Source organism: Lycium barbarum, chromosome 7 (assembly GCF_019175385.1).
Source record: "Lycium barbarum isolate Lr01 chromosome 7, ASM1917538v2, whole genome shotgun sequence".
Lineage (NCBI taxonomy): Eukaryota > Viridiplantae > Streptophyta > Magnoliopsida > Solanales > Solanaceae > Lycium > Lycium barbarum.
In genome coordinates, this window is record NC_083343.1 from 51534068 (window position 1) to 51545614 (window position 11547).

Consider the following 11547-nt stretch of genomic DNA (forward strand, 5'->3'; position numbering starts at 1 on the left):
ACGACACTCACAAAATTACTTTCAACAATCATCACTTATACACTTTAAGAAAAATCTACCATTTTCCTCCAATTTCTCCACATCCATGGTTATAGCTCGTTATCACGTTTTCTCGTATATAATACTTATTTCATGGTATAGACGTTATTTATAACATATTCACAACCGTAGCTCATCAACATTCATGACTCCATTCAACTACTATTCAATTGTGCCACTATTCACCCATGCAAGGCCCATTTTCTATGTTCTTATACATTTCAAGTATCTAAGCCTTCCAATACCTTGAACCATATGGTATAGTCATGAAACATACCTTGAATGATGGTGGAACAAGCCTTGAGCAACAATACTCTTTTTATACCAAAACCCTATTTCAACCCTTTTGAGATTTCTTGAAGAAGATGACTTCCAATAAAGCCTCATGCACTTGCTTTCATGAATTAGATGTTGATGATCTTGGTTTCCCTTTGATCTCTTGAATTTTGTGGATGAATATTTGGAGAGCTTCTAGAGTGTTCTTGAAGGTTGTATGGATGAAAAATGAAATAAAATGAGGCTTTGGTCCCTTTTAATAACTCAAAGTTGATCTTTAATGAATTCCAGTCGGGGTGAACAGTGGTCGTAAACCACAGTTTATGAGCCGTAAATCGGTTTACGAGCCGTCCTCCCTGGTCGTATTTAAGCATGTCCAAAACAGAGAAGTTGGCTGAAGAATATTGCAGTTTACGATCGAGGTTTACGGTCCGTAAACCAGTTTACGGGCCGTATTCCAAGTCGTATTTAAGCATTCCCACCCTTTAACAAAAAGTTGGAATTTGAAAGGCTGGAGGACGATGGTGGTTTACGGTCCGTAAATCACTTTACGGGCCGTAAATCACTATACGACCACTGGGCTGCATGAAATTCTACAACCTTTCCATTTCAAAAAATTCACGAATCATCACCCCTTGCTTAGTAAAACACCCCACACTCATACCCTTGTCGTTCTACTCCTTGTACATGTACGGGGACTTTTCCGAGGTGTAACACTATAAGGCCGGGTACGGTACTATCTATGTATGTATGAAAATGTTTTTTTTTTTTTAAAGTTAAGCATGCATGAAATCCACCTAAAGAGGCATTCAGATGCACAGGTTATTTCTCTTATCTCATGTTTCTTTCATATCTTTATTATGTTATTATTCATGCCTTACATATTCAGTACATCACTCGTACTGACGTTCTTTTGTTGTGGATGCTGCATTCATGCCTGCAGGTAGACAGGGAGACGGACCAGACCCCTAGGTTGCTTTATTAATGATTGTGCAGGGGCACTCCATTTGTTCCAGAGCTGCAGTTTAGCTGATACTATTCTTTTGTGTATATATGGGCATGGCGGGGTCCTGTCCCGTCCTTATGATGTTACGCACTCCATGTAGAGGCTCTAGACAGATGTATATAGTTAGATGTTTTATGACCTCTTTGGTTCACATTTTGTTAAGTCAGTTTTGGTAGCCTTGTCGGCTTGTATATATGAGCATAGTTGACGGTAAACATATATGTGCACATATCTCTTAGACTTATGCCCTTTTCAGATTATGGCATTCACGAGTTAGCTTTATTGTCAACTTAGATATAGATTATGGAATGTATGTCATGTGGTGCTCGGTAGGTTAGCTCCGGGCGCCCGTCATGGCCCTCGGGTTGGTCATGACACAAGGTCGCCGCTCTTACGGTACCGCTGCCACGATCCTTGTGCTGCCATAGCGGGCACCAGACACGAGCAACTCCCAAGTTTCACTAATTCAACCCAAATTCTCGACTATCACTCGAGACCATCTGCTCACAAACCATATATGGAGACATACATAAGAACACACTACGAACGCACTCATGGCCTCGAAATTCCCAACGTCGGTCTCGTTGACCTAGTCAATCCCCGATACCTCAGTACCAACTTCCCAACCCAAGTCCCAAAATGCACCCGAGTACATTGGGAACCGAACTAAATACACAAACAAGTTCTAAAAGACCATCCAAGCCTCTCGAAATTGACGAATTCCCGAAAGGGGTCCGTTTGACAAAAAGTAAACTTTGAGTCAGCTCTTTTTCGCTTAAAACTTAAATTTCTCACAAAGTCAACCAAATCAAATCCAAAGACCTCAGAAAGCGTGCCAACAATCCCCTCTAGTCAAATGTGAGATAAAAAAGCTCGGAAAACGTTCAAAAACACCAAAAAGTCTATAACAACCAAATGGGTCGTTGCAAAAGGTTTATACATTTAACGCTTAAAAATTTAGTGATGAGTCATGCATAGCTGAGAAGACACTTAAAAACCAAATTGTAGAATTAAAATTAGAGAGTAAATCAGTAGACCATATTTTTCTTGATGATGCCAATGTTTAGACAAGTGCACTAGAGTCTTGTGAGGGAGTAGATAATATTATTTTTTGATGACTCTAGCTTGTGTATATATTAAGATGAAAATAGTAATGCAATTCATGAGTCTGTGTGCATTGGACATCATTCCAATCATTTTTCAATATTGTGCTTGGATAGTAGATAATAATCAATCCATTTGAACCTTTGGTGGAATCAAAGGATGAGGAACAAAGTGCCTATATTCTTGAATTTGTTGAGCCAAAAAGCAAAAATTACATTCCTCATCTAAAGGCTGAGAAGTGTAGAGAGAAAAATATGTTACTTGGCCTAGTTATATTTATACCCCCATCAAATGAGCATAGCCGCGGGCTGGATGCCCTGTTTAGGGTACAATTCATAAGTTCAAGGTGGAGGGAAAAGTTGTCCGCGATGTGTCGTGACGTTAAATCAAACGCTTGTTGGGAGGCAACCCAACTTGTATTTTATTTTTATAGTGTCATGTTTTATTTTGTTTTTGTTTTTGCAGATTTGGGGAAGTCTGAGTACCCAGGGTTGAAGCTGAGGCATGTTTGGGCTAAGTGCAGGGTCGTGCGAACCCTTGATGTTCAGGATTATGTTTCTAACTAGGCCCTAGAGGGTCTCAGGAGTATTTCTCACCCTTATTTTAATTTTTCTCTACTACACATGCATCGAGGACAATGCATATATTTAAGTGGGGAGTGGGTATTTCTGATTTTTGAGGCCAAGGATGATTATGCCATAGGATTTTTTTAAAATTTCTTAGCCTTATATATTCAGGAAAAAAAAACAGAAAACCATGAAAAATTCAAAAAGATTTAACTTTGTTCTTTCTTTTAAAGCCTTTTCATTAGTGGCATAGATCATCCGCCCTTTGTTTTTTCTTATGGTCTCGGTTCTTTTCCAAAGGGGAGCCTTTGACCCGGGTAACTTTTTTATTTTTAAGATTAATTTTTTAGGAGTAGTAAAGGAGAGAGAAGAAAGACCCTCTTGACTTGTTTGATACTAGCATATTTAGGCCTAAGCTTGAGTAGTACTTTCCTGTGAGTGCTTGAATGTTAATATAGAATAGCATACTTTTTGACACCTTCACTCAAGATAGTGACTCTATAAATAGCTTCTTCTTATTTTGTAGTTCGTCATGACCTTGTCTGTCTTATAGTAGAATTAATCCATCTTGATTGATACTTGTGCCATGTGTGGTGAGGATTTTCTTGCATATATTCCATGTTTTGCATCTCAGGCTAGAAGTTGTCCAGCATGTTATTGATGCGAAACAAAAAGTGTTGCTCTGTTTAGAAGATGATAATCGACTTTCTTTGATATATCTTGTGAATTTTAGCCTTTTGAGAAATCCTACCACTAGTTAGCCCTTTGAGCCTATATGTCACGACCCAATTTATAAGTCGTGAAGGCACTAACTCCCCCGAGTCAGTAAGCCATACACAACCCCATTTAAAGAAGGTAAGTAAGTATTAAGCACGGAAATAAGCATATGAATTGATTGATACGAATTTAAGCCTTTATAATCATGAAAAAAGTGAATAAGTAATATAATTCCCAAAACTTGGTGTCACTAGTACAAGAACTTCTAAGTTTTGATACATGTTTAAAGTAATACAAAGTATACTGTCCGAATATAAAAGACAGAAATAATAATAGAAGAGAATTTGGTACTACAGAGCTGCATGCAGCGCCTCTCGACTCTCCGAAACAGTCTCCGCCTCGGCCGGTTGAGCATCCTCAAAGGCCATCAGCATGGATACCAAACCTGCACACAAAAAGGTGCAGCAAGTGTAGCGCGAGTGCAAAATCAACGGGTACTCAGCATGCATTGTCAACTTACTTGATCCAGAACGGAGACGAGGACTCGTCTACAAATTGCCATCAACATACTTAACCGCCATTAGTCCAAAGTAATATTAATCGTATAAATCATCTTAACCTCTAGTTGTAAGCCTATGTGAGTGCTTCTAATCCACAATTGCCTTAGCTAGCCTACGAGCATATAACTCTTCTATTCATCACATAACATAAATTTGCACTTAAGCATAAATCAAACACCAACTCAAGTAAATCACGATCAATGAATCAATGGTATGATATGATATGATATGCATTAGTAGCCACTCCGCACATAGCTAGAGCTGACTTCTTTCGTTCACTTCCTTATCATACGTTTCCACAGTCTTTATCATTAATCTTTCCATCAGGATAATTACAAATCTAGTAAAGACCCCGGATTTCCATCAATCTTTCCATTGGAACCATATCACAATGTCCCAAAAAATATATAATGAAATGCATGTATAAGTGAAGAACACGACAATAATCAGAAGATGTGAATAATCAAAAACATTCGAAATCAGCAATCAATATCAGTCATCAACATAAATCAAACAATGAAGAGTGTATGCCATGCAATGCAATGCAAGGTTTTATTTGCACTTCCCGATATACACACATTCGAATATTAACGAATCATGACCCATGGGGGCCTCATGAGGCCCATATATCGCCGCTCCGTAGTTTCCTTAGAGCATGGCCTCAATCATATCATATCTCAATAACCTTTATCATAGCCAACCAGGCTCAAGTGTCAATATAATGTGCCAACATCATCACTCATCCGGAACAAGATCCCATTGGACTCACAATAATATCCTCAAATTATATGCATGAATAGATGTAAAGCATGAATATGGCATGTATCAAGTCAAGAACAAGTATAAAAGCATGTAATCCATTTTCATGTTCATAATACCATAAAGGCTTCACTTTTTTACTTCTTTTCATTTTAACGACGAAATATGTATGAGTGATATGCACACGAACAGAGAAGACATGCAAATAATAATGATAAGAGACATAAAGTACGGGCATCAGACCCCAATCACAAATCCAAAGGATTATACTATTCTATCAGCTAGTGCCCAAAGCATGGCATTCAGACCAACTATACAATTGAAATTGCGCAAATACCCAAACATGATGACCGGTATCCGATACTAGTGCTTGTCACCTCACTAGTATCAGAACCCCCTTAGTAACCCCGTTACCCTCTTATTTAGGTTCATTTAAGTTAACCACAACGTTCTAAAAGGAGTGCAAAGTCTCAACATGCTTGTAAAGGAGAAGTCTGAAGCTCTACAATCTCCATGTGGCCTCCTCATTCTTTAAATCCTCCAAATGATCCCAAACTGACCAAATATGAGTTATATGTTAGAGCACGAGTCTATTAATACCCATATTGCTATATAAAATCCAAATCTGAAATAAAACCCAAAATTAGAATTACCGGACCCAAAAGGGAAAAATAGTAAATTGGGCCTAGTATCATGTTCCTCGTGCTTAATATTACTCACATACCAAAAATCATCCAAAAACAACTACGAATTCATGCTCAATTATCAATTTCTCCAATTTCCGAATTGGGTTCAAAACCCTTCACTTTGCCTCTTAAATTTCACTTTCTAAGCATGGATTATTGATCCTAGTCAATGAAATAATCATAAAACATGACTCAGAGAACTTACCCACTGACTTCCTTTGAAACCCTTCACGTTTTGCTCTACAATCGTCCTTAGTCTCGGGGTTTTAGAATAAGAAAGACTTAAGGAAGATGACACTTAAACACATTCTGCCCAACGATCTTGCGCACCTGCGCAGTTAAGCAAGCGTCTATGTGCTTACACCGGCGAGCAACACCTCGCCTCGGTGAATCTTCCCAAAATATCTTAGGTTCCCATCGACGAACCAACCTCGCATCTGCAACATCGCGCCTGCCGAACATTCCCTGTAGGTGCGGAATCAAGCCAACTCCCTAACCTCTCGCTCCTATTCACCTCCCCTCACTGGAGAGAGAGTCCGTAGGTGTGAGACAGGATTCACGCCTACGCATACACCAGAATAGCTAAAAACTAATTTTTGACTATCATCATCTGAAATCTCGAGACTCTCCCGGAACCTCCCCGATACAAACCAAATAAGCACACATATGTAAAAATGCTATACAAACTCACTCGTGCACACAAAATTCCCGAAAGAGGTCTCGTTGTCCAAGTCAACCCCGAATGGGCAAAAACTAACTTTCCAACCAAAATATCAAAACGCCCCGAGCCCCTCAGGAATAGAACCAAACATTCAAAAAAGCTATAATCGACATTCTGAACCTACCGAAATTAACAGAAAGATTTATTTACCCCCGATGTTGACTTTAGTCTACAAAACACTTAAAAGCTTTCAAAAATATCATTTTTTCAACCCAAACACATCCAACTACCTCGGTGATATGACCTTACTAGGCACACTTCACTTGAAGGCTCGCATTGAAGACCAAGGCATGGGACTCCAATCCATTCAAGTTAGGAGGATTACCAAAGGAGCATTGGAGACCCATGGAGAGGTATACAAGCCCCATAAGAAGGCCTATGAAGTATGGAAAGTAGCTTGGAGAGGAATAGAAGAAGAAGCTACAAGAAAGAAGGCCAACACTCAAAGTGGCTAGAGGCGCAAAGGGGTAGAAATGAAAATGTGGCTAGATGTGCAAAAGAAGGGGCATAGATGCAAATAGTCACAATTGCAAGCTTTAAGGTTTGGATGATGGCTATATGTGCAAGAAGAAGCCTTTTTTAATTTCTAGCCAACATCCAACTAGCCAAATAAGGCCCTTGCCTCATTAAGGGAAATAATGTAATAGCTACATGTCTTCTTATTTCCTAGTAGTATAAGTAGGAGGTTTGACCTCATTTACAATTAGATTATGTTGAATGATGAAACTCTTATGAGAGATTGTTTAGTTTATAGCTTTAGTTTAATATAGATTGTTTGGTTGGATAACCAAGTGTTGCTTCCTAGTTGTGAAGTGAATTGATTGCTTTCGATCGAATTCAATATTGCTCATTTGTGGATTCATTTGAGTCATTTGTTGACTCGAATTGTTTAGGTTATAGGGTTTGTTAATCCGATTGGAAGGGTTAGGGTTTCACATACCCTTCTTGTCCATAGATTTCTTGCTCTTAGGTTCAAGTATCGATCCTTCTAATCTTTTCATCCCCGTTCCCATACCCCTTTTGGTTGGTTCCTTGTTTTTGTTGTCAAATCTAGGGTTTCCTAGGTTGAATCTTATCATATGGTATCAGAGAAAGGTTGACGAGTTGTTCTATTCAATTCTTCAATCCTTGATTGAACAAAAAAAAATTAAAAATTACAAAAATTTCAAAAAAAAAAAATCGAAAATCATGGTTGTGTTGTTTTGTTGTTGGATTTGAGGTTGAATTATGGTTTGTTGCTATCAAAAACCTCTAGATCCGAAGTTTCAAGTGATTTGGTTGAGTTTTGAGTCAATCAGTATTGTTGTTCTTAATGAACTTGAAGAACTCAAAAGTGGGTTTGGTGATTGAGTTGAAATTGAAGCTAATTGGGTAGTGGGATTTGTTCTTCATATCAAAAGGAGCTTAGATTAGGAATTTGGAAGAAAAATGAGTTGGAATAGAGGTAATTGGAAATTTGAATGTTCATCATGTTCTTGAAGACATTCATATCTTCATCTTTAGAAAACGACTCAGAAGGAAGATTTAATCCAAAAATATTTCCAAGTCAAGAAGAAAGGTTATTTGTTGGGCCAAAAAGGGCAAGTCCTAGGTTGTGTGGGGCCCAAGACGTCACCAGATCCAAGAAATTCGGCCCAAAGTTTGAGAAAATCAAGTATAGGAGTGCGCGTTCTGACCACGCATTGCATGTCCAAAGCACAAGTCGGGCATGCGTTGCACGTGCGACACACGACCATCGCACAAGGGTACAATTTTTCTGAAATTTTCTTATTCTCTGTAAGGCGCATGTTGCACATATTCAGAGAGGGGTATTTTTTGCGATCATTGTGCCATGCATGACCATCACATGACTCTGAAAATACCAAAAAAAATTCTAAGTGTTTGATTCAGAGAGAGGTGTTTTGTGCGTTGCTTGCGCGACGCACAGCCCACACACGACCATTAGAAAATCTGTCTAAGTGTCAAAAATGGTTTGGTTCCTTCTTAACTTCTTCTCTTTGATTCTTAAAACTATTTAACAACTAGTAATCGATTTTATTAGTTGCTAACTAGTTCTTGTGTCCGAATTCATTTCGTACTAATTCTTCTTAAGTTTTTAAATTTGTTTTTGGGTCGTCCTTCTTTCATCTTCACAAGAATCCATTCTTTCACAAAGTATAATCAACCGGGTGAATTTTATTGGTTACGCGATTCATCAACAACTTCAAAGGAGCATGAAGTGTGGTAAGGTTGAGAGTTCATTACGAGTGGCGTGAGGCTATTATTACTAATATCGTTTGCTAGTTTTGCAGGTCACTATGTCTAACCAAGGAAACAGAACGCAAGAGATAAGAGATATGTCATCCATAACAAGTTCATTAGCTATTCTCATGAATCAAATGTCGGGCTTGACATCGAAGATGGAAAGCCCGGATGGGAAGTTGAGTGGTATAGATGCGCGGATGGTGAGTATTGAGAAAACTGAAGTGGATGGTTATAGCAGAATGGGCACTCCCCGTTCTTGGAATGAAGGTGATGGAGATAAAACACAGGATACTACACCAACCATTACCCGGGACAAGCACATACCTTGTGCAATCCTAACACGACAACCACCTCCACCCAAAGAGTTCCACCACCCCAAATATCCATCATTTCACCCCAAACATCCACATTCCAAAACACCTATCGACAAACCTATCCCCAAGTTTACCAAAAAAACCCGAATGAGGCAATCCCTCAAGTAATCTTACAATAAGCACCCTAGGCTCCACCCCAAGCCCAAACACAAGATCCCTTTCTTAACCAAAACCAATACCAACGCCAATACCGATACCCAATGAGTGAAGAGGAGTATGAATATTATTAACAAGATAGGTGGTGGGATGATAACCGACAAGGAGGAAGGCGTGGAGTGGTGAATAACCGGGGAAGGGGAGGAAGAGGAGGCTTTGAGAGATTTTCGGGCTATGAACCTAGATTCCAAGGTCATGAAGACTTAGGAAGGGCCCAATGTTATGAAGACCGGGGAAGATGGAAACATAATGAGCGAAATTTGAACACCATCAAGGTGAACCTTCCTACTTTCCAAAGAGGTAGCAATCCGGAAGAGTTCCTTGAATGGAAATTGCAAAGTGAGCGCATCTTCCTCACAAACAACATCTCTAAGGCCTTAAAGACAAAGTATACCCTCACTCAATTAGAGGGATACACTTCTACTTGGTGGGAATCCAAGAAGTTACAAATAGCTCAACAATGCATCTATGATCTTCCAACTTGGAACCACTTGATTGACCTTATGGAGACAAGGTGGCTTCCACCCACATACAACCAAGATACACTCAAAAAGTTGTACATGTTGAAAAAAGGATTGAAAAGCGTGGAATAGCACTTTGATGAGTTTGAGGAATTGTAGATGAAGTCCAAGATAGAGGAGCATGAGGATTACACTATTATAAGGTTTGTAGCTAACTTGAATCGGGATATTGCTAAACCAATGAGGCTCAAGACTTATAATAGACTCGAAGAGGAATTCCATGATTCATCCAAGGTTGAAGTGGATCTAAAAGAAGAGAGGTCTTACAAAGACAAAAGCAAATCAACTTCAACTTGGAACAAAGATAAAGCTAAGTGGAAGGCTTCCACTTGGGAAAATCCCGAATCGAACACTCCAACACCTCAAGCTAAAAGTGATGACAAGGCTAAAGGAGGTAACAACTCTAAACCTTATTATAATCGTCCTTCTATGATCCAATGCTTTAAATGTCAAGGAAGAGGTCACATTGCAAGTGAATGTCCCAACCGGAGGACTATCACCATTGTGAGAGATGGGTACCGGACCGATGATGAAAATGAGAAAAGGGTTGGTAATGAACATGAGGGAGAAAGTAGTGAGTATGAGGGTGATTCAGATGACGAGGGTGAAATAAGGTATGAAGAAAAATTGAACCATGCCATTGTCATAAGAAGAGCCATGGGGGCCTTAGCTAGAGAAGAAGTAGGACAAAGGGAAAATCTCTTTAATGCTAGGTGTAAGATTTTGGACAAGGTTTGTTCCTTGATCATTGACGGTGGGAGTTACACTAATGCGGTTAGCCAACTTTTGGTTAAAACTATGAAATTCCCCACAAGAAAAAACTCTAGCCCCTATAAGCTTCAATGGTTCAATGAATGTGGAGAAATGCGGACCAACCAAACGATTATCAAATTGAGAATTGGAAGATATGAGGATGAAATCTTTTGTGATGTGGTGCCAATGCAAGCGTGCCATATTTTGCTTGGAAGGCCTTGGCAATTTGATGTGGATGCTCAACATAGTGGGCGGACCAATAAGTATTATTTTGTGGTAAAAGGTAAAAAGTATGTCCTTGCTCCATTGACTCCCCGTGAATTGCGTGAAGAATATATATGTCACACCCTAATTTCCCTAGGGTGTGATGGGCACCCGACCCCATATCCGGAGCTGAGCGAACCCACAGATTCTTATTACACACATCATTTCTTCGGACTCTGAAAATCAAATAAAAGTAAAATACATATTAAGCTTTCGAAGTCTTTCTTTTATCGTTCTTGAATCGAACTAAATTTGTAATCTTATAGAATACATAGTATAATACATAAAGACACATCGGCTGATGGAGCCGCTTACAAAACTGATAGCCAATACCCACGACTCTGTCTGCAAAGTCTCTAACTTCAAACAAACAATCACAGTACGTACACTCTGACTCGGCAACACTCCAGAAGCAAATGGAGTTGCCAATCCAGCTAAAGCATCTTCTAACAATGTCCTGTGCTCGTCTGGGTGTACCTGCGTGGCATGAAACGCAGCCCCCGAAAAAGAGGGGGTCAGTACGAAATATGTACTGAGTATGTAAAGCATGGAATACAGCAAACAGAATTATAATCGAAAGAAACGATACCAAAGTAAGTACACTTTCAGAATACCAAAATACTTACTCTTCAGAATGCAAATCGTATATATATATTGATGCCATATGTCAAAAGAGGTACAGAAAGTAAGTAGGTCATCCAGAGTATCAAAATGTGTATTTTCCAAACATGGACCGCACGTGCCAACGGCGTATGTCATCATATACGTTTATACATAACTGATTCATACGTAACATAGTAG